This window comes from Rousettus aegyptiacus, unplaced genomic scaffold, assembly GCF_014176215.1.
Source record: "Rousettus aegyptiacus isolate mRouAeg1 unplaced genomic scaffold, mRouAeg1.p scaffold_m13_p_5, whole genome shotgun sequence".
Taxonomy (NCBI): Eukaryota; Metazoa; Chordata; class Mammalia; order Chiroptera; family Pteropodidae; genus Rousettus; species Rousettus aegyptiacus.
The window spans coordinates 96,271,408-96,292,158 of record NW_023416308.1 but is presented as its reverse complement, the minus strand read 5'-3'; the positions used below and the strand labels follow the sequence as shown (position 1 = coordinate 96,292,158).

Here is a 20,751-nt window from a genome sequence, read left to right as displayed (position 1 = left end):
CAATGTAAAACAAAAGGCATAAAACAAAATAGCAGAAAACAGAAATAAGCATATTTCTAAGTGTAAATGTGAACAGTGACTTTCACAATTACAAAGCTTAATCTCCTGAAATACACTGAATCTTGCTTTACTACTGACGCAGGGGTTCTAAAAGAGAATAAGGATAGTAAAAAATAAAAAGATTGATAAATGTGCATTAGAGAATAATATGCAAACAAAATTTTAATAGATAAATTAGAATATAAGGCAAGAGAAAGATGAGGACAATTTTAAATTGATATAAGCTATATTAAAAGTAAAGACCTAAGAGTAATATGCCAAATTAAAAAAAAAAAAAAAAAGCACTAAAAGACATAAAACAAAAAAAAAAGTTAGAGATGCAAAGAAAAAATGTTTGACAGAAACACAATAGCAATGGAGATTTAGGAAGCCATTATCTGTATGTAATAAGAATACATAACAGTAGAGTTTTCTGAAAATCAAACTTTAAAAGAAGTTCCCAGTGTTTTATACTGATTTAATCACTTCTGAAAAATGTCATGTATCACCTGTGGATTTGTTTATTCTTTAATGGAACATGTTGCCCCAGTTTAAGATAAAAGACATCAAAGCTAAGAAAATATGATTTTTAAAGTAGAATTAATAGATGAAATCTAAAACATACAGATGTGTTTTTCTAAGTGTTTATGGAACACTAAGAAAAACTCATCACATTTAATGTAAAACCTGAATACATTCCATGCAGATGTGTATGCTCTGCCTAATAAGAGTGAAATATATTTCCTGCTGACCATGCTTTTTTGATGTCTCTGCAGTCTGGCTCCAAATGAGAACTGCTGGAATTCACTGTCACAAGCAGAGCACTACAATGTTCATGTTTACTGCTCTCTTTCTTGCATAAATACTATCCTAGCCCATATAAAGTTTTTCTCATATTCCAAATTGTGTTTACTGTTGAAAACATCAATATCTCCTTTACATTTTGAGGTTGTTTTGGTTGTGGTTTTGCATATATGAGACATGTTTAGACAATAAAAATATATAAAATTCGGAAATAAATTTAGAATGGTGAGACAACTGGCATTAAACCATTACTTTTTATATGTGAAATTTGAAATAAGGAATCAGTCATTAAAAGCGAAACAGCATCAACATGAAGTTCATTGGTTATCAAAGAACCAAATGTAAAAATGATATACTGATATACAATTTTATCAAAGAAAACTGTAAAAGATACCTTACACTCTGTTCATATGCATTAATGAAAATATAATAAACATTTGGAATGCAATATAGAAATACTGATTAAATTTAAAATATTCCTATCCTTTTGATCTAACATTTCTCCTACATTCTTTAGAAATACCCCATAACTGCTAAGAACCTTTCATTCATCTATAACAATAGTGAAAAATGGCAAGAACTTAAAGTACTCTTAGATAAACTCTTAAATAACAGTGGTATATACATGAATAGATTAGCATGTGACTATTAAAAACAATAAAACGTTCCATACGTGTTTACAGGAAAAGCACACACACATACATGCATACATACAAATAAACAAAAAAATCCTCTCCTGTAACATTCACTCTCTAGCCTTTTGCCTACATTTATTTTCTATACAGCATTTATTAATATATAAAATTATTTATTTATTGGTTAACTTGTTTGAGGTCACTAGAAGTTAAGCTCCACGAGGTGAGGAATTTTGTCTTTCTTGTTTAACATCATTTTTTCACAATCTAGATGATTTCTCGCTAAAACTAGACAATTATTTGTTGAAAAAATAGTGAAATGAAACACTTCTAATGGTAGTATTTTTACCATTTTAAAAGTTATCATGCTTCCAGTCATATGTGTTTTTCAAATAAAGGGCAATATGAAAAAACATATTTTAAAGTTCATCTCTTCAGAAATTCTTTCCTTCTTTCCTAAACTAATAATTGTATCATTATTCATCACATTGCTCATCCACTCCTTTGCTGGTAAAGCTTTCTCTTACCTCCATAATTTGGTCAAATGGGTATATTATGCACTCTTAAAGCATGATATAACTTTCCAGGTTGTGCTTTATATGTTTTAATTTACCTAATTTCTAAAACTGAACATTTTTTTTTCCACGTCTACATTCTTCACTGGATTCTAACTCTGTGAGGACAAGATAATGTTTATTTTGGTTTGCTATTTAATCTGAAATATTTATCCCAACACCTGGTGTATTAGGCACTCAAAAATATTTCTTTAAAAAATGAATCACTCCATGTGTCATTCCTCATTGTCTAATATAAAATGCATAAATACTTTAATACTATGTAGCTATACTTTAGTCTTAAACTAATAGTTAACAATATAAACTATATACACATTATTTAATTGACTGGACTTTGGGTCCTTTATTTTTCTCCAAAGTAGAACTCTGAAAACATAAATATGATTAATTTAATCTCCCTTTCAGTTGAATTCTATGTAATCGAAATTATTATTTCATGCAACTGAAGCCCAGGGATTTAACAAGAGGGAATGAAGTAGTTTCTTCTTTCCATGTCGAATTCAATTCCTCTTGTTGAGATATGTAATAAACTCTGTTATTGAACTTTATAAGAAATCTCTGATATCAACTAATTTAAAAAAACTATCATTCCTATACTTTCAACATTCCATTCCAGTCACCAAAATTTGATTTAATTAGCATGCAAAATGCTTTTATGAATGAATCGCAATAACTAAAGGATATCTTTTCTGTTCTATTATATTGGAGCCATTGAAATATATTCTGTATATTCAAAAATAGTTTATCTAAATGTAGCTCTAGGAAAGGATGGTTGGTTAAAAGTTTTTCCTTTTAGCCTTCCTCTCACATTTAATGATTTGTTCTTAGCAGTGTCAGCATTGACTAGAGTAATGAAAAGTTAAGTTCTCTAAAAAGGTTGAATATTTTGTCATTTCCTGAGAGACTAAAGGAAACCAAACCTAGCTAACAACACTCATTTGCTATGTGAGTAATGTTTTTACTTATACATGAATTTTCGCAATAAATTAAAAACTCAGAAATCAAAAAACTTAAAAAATTAAAGATCCATTATTACACTACTGTAATTTTAAAAAATCCATGTCAGAAAGGACTTATTTAGCTCTTATAAGCATTTCTTTAGTCTACCCTAGGAACAACTCAATTATAAAATAAAAAAATTATTTTTATATAGGTATACGCTCATCGCAGCATTGTGTATAATAAAAAATAATAATTAACTCTAACCATCCACAGATTTTGGAAATGGCCAAATATTCACGTAACTAAAGGAAACTGTGAGTCATATCCTGAAATCTTGAAATAAAATCTCTACTTCCATACCAAAACAGAAATATATAAAGTCATCTTAAAGAGACTGTTTAATAAAAAAAATTAATTTCAACCTCAATCTGAAGATTTTATACAAAATAAGTATTTATGTGTGTACTGTGTCTGTGTGTACATGTGTTCATCTTAGCAAGGAGACGGAAAAATGTTTTGGTTAAAAATGCAAGCCAAGAAGAGAAAAAGGCAAAGAAAGAAATTTGTGTGATTTCAACACATACGTAATAGATGCCAGATCCAGAGGTCAATACTGAAGTCACAGTAGTAAATAATAGAAATATGGTCCTTAAACTTGTGTAACTCACTGCTTATGGCTTCACTGCATCAAACTTCTCTTTAAGTATCTACCTGCTCCACGAAAAACTGTGTATGTAATTATTCAATGACAACTGAGACTAGTGCTCCAAAGAAGGCTTGGGTGCCAAGATAGTTTACATATTAATGACATTTAACTGTCATAACCCTATATTACAGAGAAAGTTTTCTGAGAAAATGACATTTTAGAGGAACCATGAATGATAAATGAGGATTGAACTGGCAAACTGGGGTAGAAACATTGGAGAAAAGGGCATTCTTGGTCAAGAGAATGGCATATTTAAAGGCCACAATGTTGCAAAAGATTTGGTGAGTTCCAGAAACTGAAAAAAATGTAGTGTGTGAGCAGTATGGAGCAAGGAAGAGGTAGGAAATGAGACAGAAGTGGGTAGGTACAAAATTATCTAAACAGATGTTATATTTTAATCTAATGGTTAAGACCAGCCACTGCAGGGTTTTAAGCAAGAGAATGACAAAGTTTCCTTGGTTGATAAATAGTCAGATCTGGTCTGTTGAGCATGCGTATTCTTAAATCCAGGTGAGTGCCCTGAGGCCACCATTACTGTCACAGCTAGCTCTGATGGCTCTCAGTCCATGCTCACTTTGTCTCTTCCATGTATATTTTTTATTGTTATGTGATTAATGGGTTCTCTGGTTTCTACTGAATTCTTGTTACTTCCATACTGTGACCAAATCAACTATTGTCTTGGGTAGATTGGGTCTACAAGGCCAGGTGGTATTCCCTAAGTGACCTCTGGCTTCAGGGTCTCATTTCTCATTTATGCTAAAATTATTCATCTGCTCAGTAGAGCATTATGAAGTAGCTAAAATGTATATAGAGTCTCATAAAACATAATTATTATAATATTAACTTTTAAAAGAATATAAAGCTGCTAGTATCATATGCTTAAAAAAATTAAGCAAACAAAACTCACTTATGGTCTCTATGATTCTACATTTCCATCTGTAGTTAATCATGATTATATATTACATTTAGATGGATAAACACATTTAAGAAACTGTATTTAAAATAAATAAATAAATCTTTTTCCTAGTAAATGTCAATACTGATTGAATAGAGGGGTAAAATTCTGAATTCTCTTAGATTAAGTGCTACATCAAGCTTTACTTAAAGATGCATAATAAAAATTTCTACATTTTATATAAGAAGTTAATATTTCTATTAAAAGTCACCACCTGAAATATTCTCAGAATATAATATATTTTAAGATTGAAGAAAAATTTAATTTTAAATCTCTAAGCTTAAGAATACAATTAGATACATTTATTCATTATTGTTGAACTTTTACCCTTGAAAATTTCCTTTTATCATTCTAATTTAATTTAAAGAGAGTTACAAATACCTAAATTGGACTCTATATCCCCTCCTGAATATTGACTCTTAGTTCAACTTTAGGGCCAATAATCCTAAATTTTTCTCAGCAGCTCCTAACTATGAATTCTCTCTCCCTCTGCAGTCCCTAGAGAATGGGATGGACACCAACTCTTTTTCACCCATGAAGCTAAAACAAATTATTAAATCTCATTTCATCTCAGTCTTCTGAACTAAAAAATTATAGATGATAATAGTACTTCCCTTACCAATTGTGAGGATCAAATTAAATAATCCATGTAAAGTGCATACATGGTTCCCTTATGCACAATATTTACTCAGTAAATATTAGCAACCAAAAAAATAATTTCAGGTTGTGGCAGATTGGGTTTCCAAGCAAGCAGACTCTGAGTTAGAGTTTAACATGCAGTAAATTGATTTGAAGACACTCTTAGGATCAGCACCTATGAAGAGGAAAGGACATGGAAGAAGCAGAACAGAGCACAGAAAGACATTGATTACTTCTCAGCAAATGCTACAGCTGTCTCCATAGGGAAGCCCTCAAAAGTTACCCCGCCTCAAATCCCAGCCTCTAGCCTCAGGGATCAACCATTCATTGGACACAGTCTGTTCTTGCCTTGAAGCAGCTCTTTCTAGTTTAGAAATTTTTTTGGAGAAGATTCACAATTAAGAGATGCCCCAGTAGCTAGGGGCATAATTCTTTTGGTCTTGAAGAAGGATCAGTGTGGCTCACCACAATATCCCTTACAATGTTGAAGAGAAAGACAATATGTTCTGTGTTTTTCCTTTCTCTGGATTCCTATCTGAATTCATTTTACCTACAAGGGACTAAATCGCTTACATTTTTTTTTTTTAAAGGAGACTTTGCCACACTTTCACTGCATTTTCCTTTCTATTCATCTCAACTAATTTTTCTTCTCTATTTCTTCCATATATATTTTTCTGGACTTGGTTTGCTACCATAATTTACATATAATGCAGAGATTATTCATCCTTTTAAAAATGTGTTTTTCTTAATAGCCTCTCACCCTTTAAAACAATTGTACAAACAGCCTTAGGATATTAAACAAGATTCATTCTTACTTGGAGAGAAATGTTTAAAATATAATTTAAATAAGTAGTTAAATATGTTTCCCTGAAGGTTGATATTATTCAATAACTTGACATTTTAATATCAAATGCAAACTCTTGACATCGCCTGCCCCTTCCCATAGAGACTCATAAAAATGACGAATGTCTCTGAACAATGAATTTTGTTTTGTGTCTCCTAATATAGTTATCTTTGTTGTATTGTAAAGAATCAGTGCTGTACACCAAAATCTCTATTAACAATCACAATATGTACAAATTATCTTCATTCCAAAACATCCCAAGGGTCCAGGTTTGTTTGTATATGATAACAACTCATTGAGATCCAAATTATGAAAAATTATAAGAAATGAATAGGAAAAATACTGCTGTTTCTCCATCAGTTTTTTTTTTTTTTTTCCAAAGGAATGTGTTGCAAACAAATGTAAGGATGGCTCTTTGGAAGCAAAAACCTCCCTAGTCAGATGAAGAAGCACAAGCAGAAGCAGAAATAAAGAGGGTGGAGGAAAGAAAGGATATATCCCAAGGGAGATTATTTTCTTTTTACTCTCCATCTCAAAAAAAAAAAAAAAAAAAAAAAGAGTAAGTGAAAATGTTTTAAAATAGGGACTCTCTATCCAGAAATAAACTCCAGTACATATGGACATCCGAATCCAGGTGTTCAAAAGTCCTTATCAAGACTAAGTCTTGCTCTTTTCATCTCTTGGCTATGCTGTGCTATGTGTGGGTTTCCTTCTTAGACTGTATACTTCCTCTTGTTGGCAAAATAGATATCCAGGGCTCCACCTTGCATTCTAGCTTCTCAGCAGCTACATGAGAAAGAATGTCTTTTTTTCAGTTCATCAGAAGCTCCCAGTACATCAGAAGTTTTAAACAGACCAACTTGGGTCCAGTGTTATCCCTGCACCAATTTTTACAGCTAGAGGGAAGCCATTCGTGTGTCATCATTCATCCAAATCCCACAGACAGAGAGAATGCAAAAGTTCAACTTTCTCAAGGGGAAATATGGATGCCACAACCAAAAAATGGAACCAAAAGAATACTTGTTCACTACCAAAAGTAAGAATAAAAGAATTCAACCTGAATTTAGTAGAGGATATTGAAAAACAAAAGGAAGTAAAAAATTAATTAACTTCCTTCCTAGTGTTGCCTCTTCATTCAATTTCACTCAAAAAACTAGATTCAGATTTTTACAAGGGGAGAAGTATGCCTAGATAACATTTCTTCTTCTTTTTTTTTCTTTTCTTTCTAAACAATTTATAGCTAAGTACTACATGTTGATACCTTGTGTTTTGTATTTAATGCTTTAGTTGAACTATATCAAAACTTTAAAGAAACAGAAACACATACAAAACTACAACAACAACAATGAACAAACCATACCATCTAATGTGTAAGAGAAAGTTATCATAATACTTCCTTGGATAACTTTAATAAATGGTTTTGTTGGGTTGTTATTTTATTTTTTCCCAATTATCTCTCTAATACATGTTTATCCTGATGAACAAAGTGTGCTACACAATTAAATGTTTCTGTTACTGAGATGTATGAGGCACGAAGCCTAAACATAGAGAGATAGACAATCTCTCTCCCTGACTGCAATTTAATAAGGCTTGTTGAGTTAAAGATACACAAGGGAAACATTTTCGATTCAGCTATTTTCAAAACAATAGTTTTTAAGGAGCACTAACAAAGTAAGAACTATTAATAAAAAAAGAATTTATTGTCATAATTGACCATATCTTACTTTGTATGAATATAGGTACTTCTAAGATAAAACCTCAACAAGCTAAGTTATGGTGACTTCATTAGAGCTGAGAAGAACATTTGTCTAAACTCTACCTGGTGCAATCAAATAATTAAATTGGATGTGGAAGAGAAAGAAAAATACACAGATAAACCTGTGAAACCAATTGCCATTAAGGAAGACTGCAGGTCTGTCTGATATGAAAACAAAGTGTAGGCAGTGTCCAGTGATTCAGTCATAAAACCAACTGAGAATAAGCAGGAAATAGGATTTATAACCCTAGATGCATGTATGCCAATTTTTAGAGCATAGATAATAAAGTGAACTTGAGATTTTGACACTAAATAACATCTTTTATCAACTGATAAAATTATATCTATATTCATATATTTATATATGTGTGTATAGACATAATGTTTATGTGTTGAAAATGACCTTCAGACTAAAAAAAAAAGCATAATGAACATAATGGAAAGTAAGAAGAGCTTTCCCTTATGAGTAGTTGGATGAATTATAGGAAAGCACTTGTTGAGTTAAATGAGGCTGAATTTCAGACTACTGAAAACTTGTATTTGAAATTACTGTGCTGTTTTCAATCATCTTGAACCATCATAGAGAAATGGACTTGGTACCACAAGGCTGCAAGTAAACAGCAGTAGTTCTTTTTTTAAAAAGGACACTAATTAGCTACGTACAAACTTTAGACTTCTATGCCTGAGGTGCATCTTAAGCACTAGTAGATAATTGTTAAAGAAATGGAGCTCTCTGCTCTTCCCTGTTCCACAGATAGTCGCATATTCTTTTGCAGTGCTAGCTGCATCACTGAGACACTGTGATAAAGTTCTGAGTAAATGGATTTGGCCATGTTGGGCATCTGGTCTCCAGAATTGCTTTAAACTCTGGCAAAATGGATATTGTCATCAATGACCCCTGTCATTGACCTCGACTACATGGTTTACATGTTTCAATATGATTCCACCTGTGACAACTTATGGCATGGTCAAAGCTGAGCACGGGAAGCTTTTTATCAATGGAAGGCCTATCTCCATCTTTCAGGAATAAGCTATTGCCCACGTTAAATAGGGTGATGCTATGGTAAATATATTATAAAGAGGTATAAACCATGAGCAGTATGAAAATATCCTCAAGACTGTCAGCAATGCCTCTTCCACCACCAACAGCTTTGCCCCTTTGGCCAAGGTTATTCATGACAAGTTTGGTATCGTGGAGGGAACTTATGACCACAGTTCATGCCATAATGGCCACCCAGAAGACCGTCATGGTTCTTTTCGGAAGCTGTGGCATGGTAGTTATGTTGATGCCCAGAACATCATCCCTGCTTTTACTGGCACTGACAAGACTATGAGCAAGGTGACTCCTGAGCTGAATGGAGAGCTCACTGGCATGACCTCCTGGGTCCTAGCTCCAACATGTCAGTCATGGATCTAAACTATGGTCTAGAGAAGACTACCAAATATGATATTAAGAAGATAATACAACAGACATCAGAAGGCCCACTAAATGATATTTTGGGCTACACTGAGAACCAGGCTGTGTCCTGCGACTTGAACTATGACACCCATTCCTTTACTTTTGATGCTGGGGCTTACATTACCCTCATTAACTACTTTGTTAATCACATTTCATGGTGTGATAATGAATTTGGCTATAGCAACAGGGTGGTGACAGCCCCCTGAAGTAATTAGCCTCAGCGAAAGCACAAAAAGTTGCTAGATCTACCAATGTACTTAGATCTACCATCCTCAACAGTTTCTATCCCAGACCTCCTGAAAAAGAGAAGGCGCTTAGGGAGCCCTACCTTATCATGTATTATCAATAAAGATCACTGTACCTCATGGGAAAAAAATGAAGAAAGAAATAAATGGTTTCCAAACATTTCGAAATAGAAGTAGAGGCCAGCAGGAGTTAGGATGAGTGCACAAAGAAAGGTTCAGGTCAGACTGGCTTTATTCTTTGCACAAGAATTCTTAGAAAATGGATTGTGATCACCTGGATTTAGCAAGGCATTTGTCAGTCACAATGGAAACTCAACCTGAAGATCATACAGAAAAATAGATTCATAAGTTCTTAAATAACTGTATCAAAGATTCTAGTTAATGGACTGTTTGAATCTTAGAGCACAATTTTCTGTTATTTTTCAAATATCTTCTTTTCTTTCTTTTTAAAAACACATTTCAGCACCTACCTACTGTGTGCTAGGCTTGTGCTAACCCCTTGACGTGAATTTTATACTCACAATGAACAACAAAATAAATGCTCTTCAAGTTGTACATCACCTAAATTGAAAATTTTACTGAAGATTATCAAACTATAAATAGTATATGTTTTTTAAAATTTGTAAACTACCTGAAACTGGAGAAAGAAGAAATATTTTGAATTATAGAATCAGGCTCTAAAAGAATCTAAACTCATTAGTTTATCAAATGAATTCATAGATATTTTATTTGTTAACAATCTTGTTGTGAGTCAATAGTGTTGATTTGGCTGCTAAAAAAATTAAAAGATTCTTACGTCCTATTAGGATAACTATCTGAAATGAGGGAGGTGGCATGCTTGCTTTTTCAGTATTCTGAGTTCTAAACTCTACACCTTAATATAGGATATATCTATCAGGATTTCTTCTTTTGTTAATGACAGAAACTCTATGCAAAAAAAAAAAAAAAAGAAAGGTATTTCTGGTTTACAGAGCGGAGAAGAGTTCTCAGGTAACCTACAACAAATGTGAAGAAAAAACTGGAATCTTTACTTTAGGAATGAAAAATAGGGTCTTAGAGCCATAAACTCTCTCTCTGTTCTCAATCTCTCATCTCTGTCTATTACTGCTTCATTTTACATGTTGGTCTCATCCTCACCTATTTCACACAGGCCTTCACCACAGTCAGGAAGCATGACTACCACTGGGGGCTTAGCTTTTCCAGCTGAAAGAGAAAGCTTTTTTTTTTGGTTCAATAGTCATATATCAATCCCTGAAAAGAATTCTGTTTGGCCATGCTGTAGCCATTTAAAAACTTATTTTCCCAATCACTTTTGTCAGGGAGATGGGGTAATATGGTTGGCTTGATTTTGTCATATGATCACTCCTAGGGCCTGTGGCTGAATAGAAAGTGGGGTCGAGCAGTATCTGTTATTAGAAGAAAGAAACTGGAAAAGCTGGCTGAGCAAATCACACTCAATATATTAACCCTGGACAAGTGCAGAGAGGAAAAGGGAAAGGAAAGAGAATTGAAACTCTACACCATGAAAACCAGTTAAAGAATCAGAGGCAGTACTGCTGAAAAAGGCAAGGCAAGTTCAGAGAAGACAAAAGTATTGATTAAAAAAAAAAAAAAAGTAAACAAGTTCTATATGGTCAAGGGATAGAATCTGAACCATCCTCATTGTAAGGAAAATTTACTTTAAGAAGAATTAAACTTTATATTAACTTTCAAAGCTCAGAACAGTCCAAGGTGTCTCCAAACGAAATAAGAATGTGGTCACTTCTATTCTGAAGGCATAACTGTTTTACCATCTGCCATGGAAGTTGTAGACAGATTATGAACATCAGGTGAATGATTAGACTAAAACATCTTAAGCAAGAAAGAGGCAATGGCTAAAACACTAGATTTTAAAATCAGATATGAGTCTGACTGTAATCTTTGGTGCTTATAGTCTGTGACTTGGAACAACTGCCTACTCCCTCTTAGCCTCATTTTTGAAATGGAAATAATTATTTTTACTTTGCAGAATTGTTATGCATAGTGGAGATACCTAATGACTATGTGTAGAGACAGATGGATGATTGACTAATCGGGGGGATCATTTCATAAAATATATAAATGTCTAACCATTGTACTGCATACCTGAAACTAATAAAAATATAAAAATAAATTAGATGATGTGTATAAATATTCATGAGGGCACACACATGGACACACACACACACACACACACACAAAGTATATCCTGAGATTCTCTGACATCTTCGAACAATGGAAGCACACCATATCCAAGCCACACTAAACCCTTAGTTATGCACAGATCATGACTCTATACATACCCGTGGGTTTGGAATGAGAAGAGACCAGGAGTAAAAGGGCAGCTGAGTGCATATAGTAAGAAAATTTTATGAAAATGTTTCAAGACTGCTTAGCATCAAGGACTTTACTGTCTTAGAAGGCTTCCATCTTTACGGTAGATTTCAGAAAAATTTAGATTCACACATAGGGTGTAAACATGTATTTCAGAAGGCTTGAATGAAGTAATAAATGTAAATTGCCTAGAATAATTCCTAGTACCCAATTACTACTCAATAAAACTTTATTATTATTTTAATTACAGGTTCATAATATGGTCTCCTTCTACTAGACTGTGAGCTTCTCAAGACATGGATAATATCGTATTAAACTTTTCCCCTAGACTTTAATATAATGCCTGGTGCTTTATAGGCACTGACATAAATGACAGGAAAAAAGGATGTGGTATCATTAACTAAAAACATGTGATGATGCCACAAAATAACCCTTATGACATAAATCTGTGTGTGGCTCATATATCTGTAAGTTTGAAATCGAAGTGAGAGAAATGAACTCAAATAGGTAATAGAAAAGATGAAGCAAGGTTGGTAAAAAGATGAGGAACAAAAAGGATGACGGGTCAAGGGATAAAACCAACAGACAGAAGTATGGCATTCTAATTCTGTAAATTTCAGAGGCTGATACATGTGTAACTCAAAGCAAAGATACGTAAGTAATTTCATGAAGATGTTCACTTTCTATACTATACATTCTTGTCTGATGCCTTCAAGATTTAAGTTTCTGTGATCATTTCAGTTTGATATAATACTTTCTTGGTCACTGTATTTGCTTCCTAAATCAGGGCTCAAACTAGCCAGCTAGCCAGTACTTTCACCAAGCTTAATTAACTCAAATTACCTACAAAACGTGGATATTTTATGTTTATCACTCTTATACCAAAGAGTGGCTTTCCAACATTTTTCATGCTATGGCACACAGAGAAAATGAAAATACTTTATTAGTGTAGCCACTGAACTAATGAAAAAGCTGCTAAGAGATTGTCTCAAGAGTTCCAGCTGCCGCAGGCCCTACCCTGCTGCCCTCAGGACTGAAGGGAATAATATTTCATCAGGCTCATAACCAAATGGAGCTTTCACTGGGGTGGGTCACTCCAGTTGGGAAGCTCTGTTGTCAATTCTCTCTGTGGAGAGATTGACGAAGCAGGTTTTACAGATTTGTTTATTCAACAAATATTTAGAATAGTTACTCTTTGAGGCACTGAGATGCAGCAGTGAACAGGACAGAATCACTGCTCCCTGGATAATAGGCTGACAGTGGCTAAGTCAAGTCCACAAGACTCAACGGGGCCAGGACTAGAATCTGTAACACTTGACTCAATTCACAGTTTTTGTCAAGGAAAGATATGCTCAAAGCTCTATACCATATATTTATTCCTTGATGAAGAAGCTGCTTGCCAAGTTTTCTGACTTACAAGTTTTTAAACTTGTGCTCTACGAATTTGGAATGTGAGAAAATTTTTCTTGGGTTAAAGTTTTTCATTGGAAAGTTTTGTCAATTAGTGGGTATGTTAAAAGATAAAAGATTGTTAAGGTCAGTACAACTCTGATGCAGGCTTATCTTTTTCTTATGGGGATGTCAACATCTGACAACATCTTTTGGGGTGGCTGACACTCCAGCTACAGTGCATTCTAGAAGAGAGGGAGATGATAGACACATTGGCATCAGCATTGACCAGGTAAGAAAAGATCCTACTATCACTAAGATAAGACAAGCTTAGCAGAAAGCACATTTAAACTGCTTAAGAAAATAAAATTTAATGCACGTGATTGCTAATTACGGAGGCATCTTTAGTTTTCATTAAAGCTGGTCCCTGAGGATCTCAACTTGGGAACACTTTGTTAATGATTAATTGAATCACTGTATATATCTGAATATAATAATCTTATGGCATTTACTTATTTCTAATTCTTATAATCAGAGGTAATGAAGGGTAGATTACAGAACTCTTTACATATCGAAGGATTTTTTATATATCTGTATTTCGGTCTATGCAGATGTCTGTCCAATTAAAGATCAATTTTTAAGAATAATAATGGAGGGGCAAATGTAACTATTCTCACTGACCCTGGATTAGGTAATTCTTATTATTTCTATTACATTTTTATAAATGGTAACAAGTAATGAGCTAGAAAGTGTCAAAGACAGAGTTTGAATGTGACTCCAAAGGTCCTCAAACAATCTAGACTGTAAAAATTTGGAATTTACCCACAACCTCCTCATTGTTCAATTTACTTTTCAAATATTTAATTGTAATTTTAGCATAAATATGCCATCTTAGGTTTTCACTGTTTAGATTGGAATATAATGTGTTATAATACTTTCAAAAGCTAAGAAATTCAAGTTAGTTAATGACGTATATAATTTTACTAATTAAGCATATTTTGGAGTTGATGCTAGATTAAAGTGTTCAACTGCAAAACAACAACAACAAAAAAGACAGAACATCAACCCTGTGAAAATCTACAATGACAAAGGGAGTTGAAGGACAGCCATTTGGGTTTTTTATGTAGCCTCGAAAATATTGTCCAATGGTTTTGAAGTAAAGGTAGAGACCAATCTGTTCAATGGAAGGAAAACAGGGTTGATCAATTTCTGAGATTTTTCCATGAGCTAAGACATGGTGGTAGGATATCCACCAGTGTATCTCAAATTACATCGTGCATTTCAAACCACCTGGGGACCTTGTTATAATGCAGATTATGATCAGAAAATCTGGGTAACATGAGACAACTTGAGTTGTATTAAAGCTGGCCAGTGTACACAAAATTTTTCTAAATAAGCTCCCATATAGTGCTGATGCTAAGCCATAAGTTTCTCTATAATATGTGATAGTGTCTTCATTGTACTCATGAGTGGGTGTTGGTTCAGAAGGCACAGTGCTTCAATAAACATCTCTCAATTCTAGAACAGTCAAACTTGCATTTGGGTGATTTAAAAACCCCAGCTGATTCTACTATCTAATGCTTTTTCCAATTCTTAGAAGTCAATGAGCTAATAAGAATAATGTGATGAGGAAACACCTAACAGGAATCTTTTTTGGAGGAGAGTTTGAAATGTTTCTTATATCATTTCAATTTGTTTGTGCTTTCTCCTTTGCTTTTAAGAAAACCTCTTCTGCTTCTTACGTGGTTGCTTCTTATGAGTTGTTGTGCCATTTTAAAAAATTAAAAGTAAAAATAATAATGACCAGAAAATGGTGTGACTAAAAAAAACTGTTATTCTAAAGCCATCTATAAAAGTCATGGAGAATCTGATCTATACTTAATCTAACTTAATTTTCCCTGACTCCACTACAAAGCACAAGAGAGTAAAATAACTGTTTTGTTTCCCACCTAGATGCTTAGTAGCTTAGAGGGTTGCCAAGGTAACCATAACTTTGGTTAGTATCATAGTAAATAAGAACCAAAAAAATCACTGAAATTTCATCTTCTGTGTTACTATGTCACTTGGGGGTAATAGTAATGCAGGCTTTCTCCTTCTCTCTCATCCTCCAGCTGTTTTTTTTTTTTTTTTTTTTTCCCCACAGCACTGCATCTAATGATTTGTTTCTTGGGAAAGGATATTACAAGCAAGAAGCATCCAGAATTTTTTAACCTGGGCAGGCAATGGGTTCAAGAAGGGCGACACTCTGCCCACAAAAGTGCTTCAGCAAATAAATAATCTGCTCTGGTTGATTACCATGGCAAAATACCATGAGAAATAAAAGGAAATACAAGACCTGTCTACTGAATATCAGGCTTCAGGAGAACACATAATTAGGCAAATAAAATTCCAGATAAATAACAGCCAATTATTTTAGTTTCTTATGTTATGTGACAGGCAATAAGGTGCTAAAAATAAAGTTAAAAAATAAAAATTAAATTCAGGGCAATAAGAATAATCTGTTAGATAAGCAAAGTATAACTTTTGGGGATTTGGTTTAGTTTGGCTTAGTTTGAGTTTCATATTTATAAGCATTTGGTTTTTAGAACTATAATCCTGTGAATATAATATATGAATATAATAAATGAAAGGAATTTCTTAATAAGTTATACTAGATTTATTAAGAGTATGCTACTCTTTCATTAAAAAATCAATAATCTTACAAGAGAAAATTTAGAGAATATTGAATAGAAGTACCCAAACAAATCCAGATTGCCAAAATAAATACATTTTGATTTAAATCTTTCTATTTGTCTTTCCAAGCATTTAAATTCATTTAAGAACTATTATTTACATATGTTGAAACATGATTTTTACCTAAAAATATAATAAAGTATTTTTAATGTTAGAACTCTTCTCAGACATGTTTCATGGCAATCATATACATTGATGTTAACTTATTTAACTATGTTCTTACTATTGAGTATTTACAATATTTCAAAATATTCTTGTTTTAAGGAAACACTGTATTGATCACCTTCTGTTAAAAAATTTCCTCTCTTATTTGGGCTCTTTTCTTTGTATGTATTTCTAGAAGTAGAATTACTGAGCCAAAGGGCACAGATGTTTGATAAGAGTTATTTTTTTTTCCCAAAATAATTTGTCACTTTTATACCCCATAAGTTTTGATTAGATGCATGAGTATGTGTCGTAAAGTCTTTTTAAAAAATATGTGGCTGAGGCACTGGAGGGTATAATAGTAAATAAAGAGCAACAAATTTGCGTTCAGATCTACCTCAACTCAACATATAAATAAAAAACTTGTAAACTTTCTTCCAGATCTTGCCATATATAAGTATGACAAGAGCCCATGATTCTAGGATCTAAAACTCTTCAGAATAAGGTCTATTAATTCCATTTTGTAGAGGAAAAAATAAAAGTCAAAATAAAAAGGCTAAACGGGTGGTGAAACCTCCTGCCTCCCAGGTCAGGTGCTATTTCCAACGCCCGGTGCTTGTTGAGATTGCACACGGACTTCAAATGTTGATTTTCTGATCTAACCTTCCTCAAACTATTTTGAAACACATGCCTTATGTGATTTAGCTTTTAAGTTCACTAAGCTTTGATGAGATAAATAATGCTTTCCTCTTGTCATGATGTCATTACCTACTCAATGTATTTTTTTTCCTTTTTTTGGAATCATGTCATGCAATTCAATTCTCCAAATCCTATAATAGATGCCTATTCTTTTTAACCTCATGTGTGCTCCATTTCGACCTTTTATCATAAAAGCCTGTTTGTTCACCTTCTGACAGCTCTCCACAGCTCATCACCCTGCCGGCTGCAGCTAAACCATACAATTGTATGAATTTCAATATAAAGAAAAAGATGAAAGATAGAAAAAAGAAGAATAGATAATGGATCTATGATAAGTCAAAGAATTAACAAAAAGGGTCAAATTACCTGAAGTTCAAACTAAAAGACATCAAAGAGAGAAAGCCAAGTACTAAAATAAGAGATAATAGAAGATGATTAGGGGAAAATCATAATAAAAGGGAGATAATAGTTTGTAACTGGGAAGAGAAATTGTAAAGAACAAGAAATAAATGGGTAAGATAGAATTAAAGGTATACTAATGAGAACTGGAAAATAATAATGGAAGTAGTGAGGGATAAACCTGTCATATTAACCAGCAAAGAAGAGAATGGAGAGAACTGTTCCTGTGGGAAGTTTCCAAAAACTTGGTCTGAGTAGTTATATTCATATGTGGAGAGAAGTCTTGTGGTTATGAAAGTAAAGTGGAATAACACTAAAACTGGGTATTTTTAATAGGGGCAAACCAATCTTAAGATTTAAAACAACAGGATTCTAAAAAAAAAAAAAAGTCCTTAGGATTTTTTTTTCCGTAAAGAAAATGCATCCCATTTACAAATCTGTATGATTTGCCTCTCAATTCATTTTATTAAAACAAGATACTCTGAATTATAAGTATGTTCATTAGGATATGTGTCATATGTGTACTTGTGTGTGCAGTTTTCTCTCAAAATATCTTTATTTTAGAACTGTGCGCCTTAAGTTGTTTTGCTCACGTCTGCCTCCTTTGCTTTTCCCTCAATGCCCCTACTCATGTGCTTTGCTATTTGAAAATTTCATTCTAACTTGATCTGACTGATCATTTGGGTACACAGGTTTTACAGTACAATTATATTTACAAAATTACCAAAATACATCCAAAAAGTTATAACATAGCCTGCATTTGACTCTTTGTAAATCCTAGAGGTATACAAGGAATTGTGTTTTCTTTATTCAAACATAGACTGCTTCAAAAATATACTAACTTTTAAATGTATCATTTTCTTATGCAGCTAGAGGCTTACTTGACCCATATGGTGAAACTAATCCAGTTGGAATGGGACAACTGCATTTGAACAAGAAACCAATGCAGTATCCTAAGAGTTATTAAGCTCTGCTCAGAATAAAATATATTCTTGGTCACAATGTAATATACAAGTTGAGAACATAATACCATTACACTTAGTGAATAAATGAATGGAAAAATGAATTAGTTGTTACAATTTTTTGCTCCTTCGAATCTGGACTCAGTATATAACCGAGATTGTCGATGATCTCAAATTCCTAAATTTCAGTTCTTCAGTTTGAGTTCAACAGCAGAAAATAAGCTAATGTACCAGTTAGAAGGCAGACAAGCAGGAAGAATTCACTCTTCTCTGGGGGAGTGTCAGCCTTCGACTGATTCAACTGATTAGATGAGGCTCATCTACATTAGGGAGGGCAATCTGCTTTTTCTGTCTACAATGTAAGTATTAATCTCATCTAAAACGTCTTCATAGAAACACCTAGAAAAATGTTCCCCCAAATATCTGGGCACTCCACAGCCCAATCGAGTTGACCTAAAAATGAACCATCACAAAGCACATCGTGTAGTTTTCTTCATTTTTTTTGTGCTTAGGCTTCATTAAGCAGATTAGATCTCTGGATTTATAGCTTTCACGGCATTTGGAAGATTTCTGGCCATTTCTCTTCTAACATTTTTGTGCCCATACCTTTATATATTCCAAGTAAGTGAATATTAGATCACTTGTTGTCCCACAGTTTATTGGTATACTTTCAATCCTTTAAAAAATTTTTTCTGTGTGTGTGTCATTTTGGATAATTTCCATTGTATGTCTTCAAATTTACTAACCATTATTCTTCACTGTCTAATATATTAATCCCATCCAGCATATTGTTCATCTTACATACTAGATATTTCATTTTGAAAAATTTGACTGGATCTTTTTTACATTTGACATGTTTCTACTTAAAATTTTAAACATGTGGAATATAGTTATAATAACTGTTTAATGTCCTTATCTGCAATTCCTAACATCTAACTCAGATCTGGAATGATTTCAATTGATATTTCTTCACATATGATTCATATTGCATACCTGGGAATCTTTGATTGGATGCTAGACATTATTTGACTTTGTTACATGCTAAATATTATCTTGTTCCAACAAACAATTTTGATCTTTCTTTTGAGATGGTATTAAGTTTCTTGGAAACTGTTTGATCCTTCTGGGTCTTGCTTTTTAAGATTTGTAAGGCAAGATCTGAGGAGCAGTTAGTTTAAAATGAAATATCTCCCACTGCTAAGAAGGCAAGACCCATTTGGGTGTCTTTCCAATGCTCCACGAATCATGAAGTGTCATAGTCTGGCTGGGGGAAAGCAGACACTAGTCTCAGTAGCTCTCCTTGTGCTGTGGAACAATCTCTGGACAGTGAGCTTGGGCCATCATCTCGTTTCTTTCCTACAACAAAGGGAGGACTATCATTCTTCTTTGTTGACTGACCTCTAGTGTCTTATAAATCATTGTTTTATACATTCTCTCCCTTTCTTTCATTCTCCTTTCCACCCTTCCTTCCGCCCTCTTTTTTTGGGAGGGAAAGGAGGGATGAACAGGACGGTAAATCCAATCCTTTTCCTCTATCTTTGCCTACAAACAGAACTATTTTTTTTAAATTAATGGTGATCTTATAGAAGGGGTAATCATTGGGATTTTTCTAGTCTTTTTTAAAAAAAAATAAAATAAAGCATCACATGCTAAAGTCTCCAAAATAATATTATGGTTCTTTTACTATGCAATTAAAAATGGGAAGATATTGAAGAAAATAATATAGTACAGAGAAAAGAGCCTGGCCTAGGAAAGCTTGTTGGAAATTCAGCTTTAAGACATAGCATAATAAATTTTAATCCTTTTTGGTGATGGGCACCATCAGGTCAATAGAATACCTTAAAATTAAGTGAGCCAGACTAGCTTTAGCTTTTTTGCTATCACATCCCAACCCCATAAAGTATTTGGGGCACACAAAGTAAAGATACCAGATCTAGCTGGCAAGTATAAAAGGCAAGATAGTAGGCAGTACTATCATACCTGTACAGACACCACCCTATTCCTTTTGTAGGGTATTTACATCACACAAGATGCGGCAGGATCATGCACATCTTTGAAGTTTATTTTCTAGAAGTTTAAATGTACACCCCCTTCTCTACTCAGTCGAACTTTTGAGGAAATCTGTGAAAAGTGAAACTTAGGTCATATATTTTAGATGCAGAATAAGTGCCAAAAGCAGCAGTAGAGAGAAGGGAATATGTGTACGTGTGCATGTATGTGTGTGTACAGAAACTTGCTTGTGACACACCTCAGTCTCAGTATTTATGCAACAATATCAATATAAGTAATACTGTGTAGAGATGCAAAGTAACCGATTTTTGTTTATGATTCTCTGTAGGAACACAAAGAGCTTCCATTAAAATTGCATGAATTTTTTGAATTCACTAAATTATCGTGAGAACACAGAAGGAAGGCTGTTCATATGGGAAGTCTTTTTACTATGTGACTTAGAGTGAAAATCAAAGTATCTCAGG

The 20,751-nt window shown here is 33.4% G+C and overlaps 1 long non-coding RNA gene and 1 pseudogene across 2 annotated transcripts in view; one reads left to right on the top strand and one right to left on the bottom strand.

The window, feature by feature from the left end:
- Window positions 1–20,751, bottom strand: part of LOC118602771 — a 594,064-nt gene that overhangs the window by 349,687 nt on the left and 223,626 nt on the right. The window lies entirely within an intron of this gene.
- Window positions 8,756–9,597, top strand: LOC107499114 (annotated as a pseudogene).